The following is a 6,000-nucleotide window of genomic DNA, read 5'->3' as shown; positions in this document are numbered from 1 at the left end:
TTGTTCATTTATTCTACTACTGTGGCTTTATTGTTTTGTGTATATTTTATAGTTTTGTGTATCTGAAATAGGATTAGCCACATTGCCATAAATGGAAATTAAATAACATAAAAGAACCCAGAGATGTAGGGGTGTTTTATTTTTTGTTTTACTTTTGTAGATGTTAAATTTGCAGATGATTACTGCTATATATATTTCAAAAAGATCCATTGCTCTTCTTTTTTGCTTTTACCAGTAGCAGTTTAGAAGTCTGGAGTAAAAAAGTGCACAAGTAGGTCACATGCATTAGTTAATTTCAGGTGGTTAATCAAAGATCCATACAACATAATCTGATATGATTCCATAGTTTAAAGCACTAATTATGTATTTTTTATGATAAGTAAGTGCTAAAAATGTTTTTGCTTGCGCGCTTTGCACACTCACATGAATTATTTGTGCCCCAGGTGTGCCCCAGTACAGTATTATAAATATAGCTACAAATGAGGCATAATGATGCAATATGTACATGCAGCTAGCCTAAATAGCATGTTAGCATCGATTAGCTTGCAGTCATGCCGTGACCAAATATGTCTGATTAGCACACTCCACATAAGTCAATAACATCAACAAAACTCACCTTTGTGATTTTGTTGACTTTATCGTTGGAAATGCATCTGCTTTGAGTGTCGCAGGATATCCACACATTTTTGCCGTAGCATAGCTGTCGCCGATAAAGTGTGCGGAACAAACGAGGGACTTTCGCATCTTTTGACCACTGTTGCAACTTGAATCCGTCTCTGTTGGTGTTGTTACACCCTCCGACAACACACCGACCAGGCATGATGTTTCCATCCATCCATCCATCCATCCATCCATCATCTTCCGCTTATCCGAGGTCGGGTCGCGGGGGCAACAGCCTAAGCAGGGAAACCCAGACTTCCCTCTCCCCAGCCACTTCGTCTAGCTCTTCCCGGGGGATCCCGAGGCGTTCCCAGGCCAGCCGGGAGACATAGTCTTCCCAACGTGTCCTGGGTCTTCCCCGTGGCCTCCTACCGGTTGGACGTGCCCTAAACACCTCCCTAGGGAGGCGTTCGGGTGGCATCCTGACCAGATGCCCGAACCACCTCATCTGGCTCCTCTCGATGTGAAGGAGCAGCGGCTTTACTTTGAGTCCCTCCCGGATGGCAGAGCTTCTCACCCTATCTCTAAGGGAGAGCCCCGCCACACGGCGGAGGAAACTCATTTCGGCCGCTTGTACCCGTGATCTTATCCTTTCGGTCATGACCCAAAGCTCATGACCATAGGTGAGGATGGGAACGTAGATCGACCGGTAAATTGAGAGCTTTGCCTTCCGGCTCAGCTCCTTCTTCACCACAACGGATCGGTACAACGTCCGCATTACTGAAGACGCCGCACCGATCCGCCTGTCGATCTCACGATCCACTCTTCCCTCACTCGTGAACAAGACTCCTAGGTATTTGATGTTTCCAAGGTACGGAAAACAGTCGAAAAAACGGAAAATAACAGAGCTGATTTGACTTGGTGTGTGTAATGTGTTTGAGAAAATGGCGGGTCGCTTCACGATGTGACGTGAAAGGTCATCGCTCCAACAGGCGAACAATTGTAAGGCGTTTAAATCGCCAAATTCATCCTTTCAGAGTTTGGAAATGGGTTAAAAAAACATGTTTTTTTTTTCTTCTGCAACATCAAGGTATATATTGACGCTTACATAGGTCTGCTGATAATGTTCCCCTTTAAACTGTGGCCCTCTTCATGATGTAGTTGAACAGTCCTGCCTTAGCCTGTACTCTACTGCCATCTAACCACGAGGAAACTGCAACTGCATGCAAAGTCCACTATATAATACTTTCAAATGAGAAAACAAAGTGTAACCACTAGGTGTCTTAGTCAGCTCATTTGTAAATGTAACACAAAAAAAAAAGGTTGCTGTTATCAAACAATAACATTTCTTAAAAGGTGAACAAGCAAACAATTGGTACTTTTGAGGACTGATACGGATTCTTAGGAATTGGTCCAAATGTGAACGGTACTGACGGAGATAGATATCTACATATATCCATATTTAAGAATTATTTCTGTCTATAATCGTATTTGAAAACAGCTATTGTTTTTCCATTTGTTCTCATTTTGTCTGTCCACAAGTAAACTGTGTGTGTTAACCTTGAGGCTTTAGGAATGTAAGGAGTAGCAATACTCCCTTCTTATCTCATCCTGTGTTCAGCTAAGAAGGACAATATACATGTGTATTCGTTCCGGTGGGTGGGGGCGAAGGAGATATCGAAGAAGACAGCGCTTCGTAAAGTTTTCAGATCAACGAGGCGACGCGAATTAGGTTGGTCTCTCCAAAGCTTTGGAACAAATTGCAAAATACCTATTCTGTTCTGGGTGATCATTTAAACTCAGTTTATGTGTCATCAAAAGAATTTGGGATTGACCAGCAATTTAGATTCCCTTGGAGGAACATCTGGTCCAAACGCAACAGAACCCAACCCTAATTGCATCATTTTTCTCACTGTGTTGAGGTGACCTTGAGAGTAACTAATGGGTAAAGTACCTTGCCCATGGGCACAACAGCAGTGAGTGGATCTGGTTCCTGTACGACCCACTCTCGGTCCAGGTTGTCTTTTTTCATGTTTGTGTGTTCCTGAGTGAAAACACCGTGCAGTACCGGGGTTGCGACCAAAAGAGGGTGCTGTAAAACTTGCCTCGAAACAGGAGTTCATAACATCCTCTGTAAAAAAAAAGTGATTTCTATTCTGTGCATTGAAAAAAACATCTTCCCTTTGAGACGACAACAACACGTCAACACCATGAGTGTAACGTCCACGCTAGCTCCGCCCCTCGCGGTGTGTCGCAATGCCCCCAGGGGTCAGATACTGATCTTGATTTAATTAAGACTCCCAAGATATCCGGGGGCTCGACCCCCAGAGAGGAAGTTTACAGCGAGTGGGGAGGGGGCGGCCGAGTTACCTGTGGCCCCGGCTCTCCAACTGGGAGTCATTTGGAACAGACGGCCCCCAACGTGGTCATTAGGTGGTGATTGGAGCGTGCACAGGTGGGGAGGGGCCTCGGCTCGGCCCCACGCTGAATAGTCCTGATTGTGGCCGCCATAAAACGCCATCTGTTTCACCCAGAGGACGGGGGAGAGAGAGAGTGATGTTTGAGTAGATTTACTGTACTGACAAGGAAAACCTGACTTTTGTGAACAAATGCAACATGTTAGTGTGATAGCATGTTAGCATGTAGTGTCAGGACACTTTGACTTCAGCGTGCTAAACAACAACACTGTGGCAGGAAAAGAACATGCTAGCAAACACGTCATGGTCAGATCCCGGACCAGCGCCCACATGTTACCACACCATGACATGTTAGCGTCGTTGGGGTATAACGAAAGGCAAAAACCGTAAGAAAAGGAAAAGAAACGATACAGAGTTATAGGGTATTTTGATATTTTTCAAAATAAAAGGGGACCACAAACCAAATGTCATTACTGGCTTCATTTGAACAGAAAATCAATCAATCAATCAATGTTTACTTATATAGCCCTAAATCACTAGTGTCTCAAAGGGCTGCACAAACCACTACGACATCCTCGGTAGGCCCACATAAGGGCAGGGAAAACTCACACCCAGTGGGACATCGGTGACAATGATGACTATGAGAACCTTGGAGAGGAGGAAAGCAATGGATGTCGAGCGGGTCTAACATGATACTGTGAAAGTTCAATCCACAATGGATCCAACACAGTCGCGAGAGTCCAGTCCAAAGCGGATCCAACACAGCAGCGAGAGTCCCGTTCATAGCGGAGCCAGCAGGAAACCATCCCAAGCGGAGGCAGATCAGCAGCGCAGGGATGTCCCCAGCCGATACACAGGCAAGCAGTACATGGCCACCGGATCGGACCGGACCCCCTCCACAAGGGAGAGTGGGACATAGAAGAAAAAGAAAAGAAACGGCAGATCAACTGGTCTAAAAAGGGAGTCTATTTAAAGGCTAGAGTATACAAATGAGTTTTAAGGTGAGACTTAAATGCTTCTACTGTGGTGGCATCTCGAACTGTTACCGGGAGGGCATTCCAGAGTACTGGAGTCCGAACGGAAAACGCTCTATAGCCCGCAGACTTTTTTTGGGCTTTGGGAATCACTAATAAGCCGGAGTCCTTTGAACGCAGATTTCTTGCCGGGACATATGGTACAATACAATCGGCAAGATAGGATGGAGCTAGACCGTGTAGTATTTTATACGTAAGTAGTAAAACCTTAAAGTCACATCTTAAGTGCACAGGAAGCCAGTGCAGGTGAGCCAGTACAGGCGTAATGTGATCAAACTTTCTTGTTCTTGTCAAAAGTCTAGCAGCCGCATTTTGTACCAACTGTAATCTTTTAATGCTAGACATGGGGAGACCCGAAAATAATACGTTACAGTAATCGAGACGAGACGTAACAAACGCATGGATAATGATCTCGGCGACTTTAGTGGACAGAATGGAGCGAATTTTAGCGATATTGCGGAGATGAAAGAAGGCCGTTTTAGTAACGCTTTTAACGTGTGCCTCAAAGGAGAGAGTTGGGTCGAAGATAATACCCAGATTCTTTACCGTGTCGCCTTGTTTAATTGTTTGGTTGTCAAATGTTAGAGTTGTATTATTAAATAGAGTTCGGTGTCTAGCAGGACCGATAATCAGCATTTCCGTTTTTTTGGCGTTGAGTTGCAAAAAGTTAGCATTGTTTAATTTCAATCTTATGAAACATTTGTTTCTTATTGCAAGTAAAGAAGACTGTTGTCATATAACAAAATGTTGAACATACTAGACAACTTGTCTTTTAGTAGTAAGTAAACAAACAAAGTCTCCTAATTAGTATGCAGTAACATATTGTGTACTTTATTTTGTCAACCTTATTCATCTACTTCCTGTTAATATCTGATTACATGTTCTATCTACACTGGGTAAATATTTTGAGAAAACAAAATATATCGATGTAATCATAGTGGGGATCAACTTTATACGGCTCTTGTACTTGGTATCATTACAGTCGATGTCTGTGTAGATCCACCCACATGTTTACATTGAGGAGTGCTAGTTTGGTGTTAGCGGTGAGCTATTGTATCCTCCTACGGTGTGTAGTGAAGCATGTTTAGCTAGTCCTCGTCCTCCAGTGATGATGATAAAGAACGGGGAAAAACGTACTATGATGTACATACTATGATGTATTGAGAACTTCATAGCAAGTACATCATGACTTGAATTGTATTCCTTACGCAGCGATATTCTTCCCTGTGAGTAACATTTCCTGTTCTATGGTTGCCATCACACTCACTGCGACCATGTGGGCACTGTTCCAGTCACTTCCCAAGGGTCAGAGTTCAGGGGGTTTGCTGGTTCAGTGGGGTCACCAAGGTTGAACTGGTTCTCACCGATGACCAGGGCGGTCAAATTGTTTTTCACCGATGACCAGGGCCGTCGAACTGGTTTTCACCGATGACCGGGGCGGTCAAACTAATTTGCACCGATGACCAGGGTGGTCAAACTCATTTTCACAGATGACCAAGGCGGTCGAACTTGTTCTCACCAATGATCAGGGCGGCAGAACTGGTTCTCACCGATGACCGGGGTGGCCGAAATGGTTCTTACCGATGACCAGGGCAGTCGAACTGGTTCTCACCGATGACCAGTGTGGTCGAACTGGTTCTCACCGATGACCAGGGAGGTCAAACTGGGGTTCACGGATGACCAGGGCCGTCGAACTGGTTCTCACCGATGACCAGGGTGGCCGAACTGGTTCTCACTGATGACCAGGGCGGTCAAACTGGTTTTCACCAATGACCAGGGCGGTCAAACTGGTTTTCACCGATGACCAGGGCGGTCAAACTAATTTTCACCGATGACCAGGGTGGTCATACTCATTTTCACAGATGACCAGGGCGGTCGAACTGGTTCTCACCAATGATCAGGGCGGCAGAACTGGTTCTCACCGATGACCGGGGCGGCCGAAATGGTTC

This window comes from Nerophis ophidion, linkage group LG05, assembly GCF_033978795.1.
Source record: "Nerophis ophidion isolate RoL-2023_Sa linkage group LG05, RoL_Noph_v1.0, whole genome shotgun sequence".
In the NCBI taxonomy this organism is placed as follows: Eukaryota; Metazoa; Chordata; class Actinopteri; order Syngnathiformes; family Syngnathidae; genus Nerophis; species Nerophis ophidion.
Note: the sequence above shows the minus strand (reverse complement) of the source record.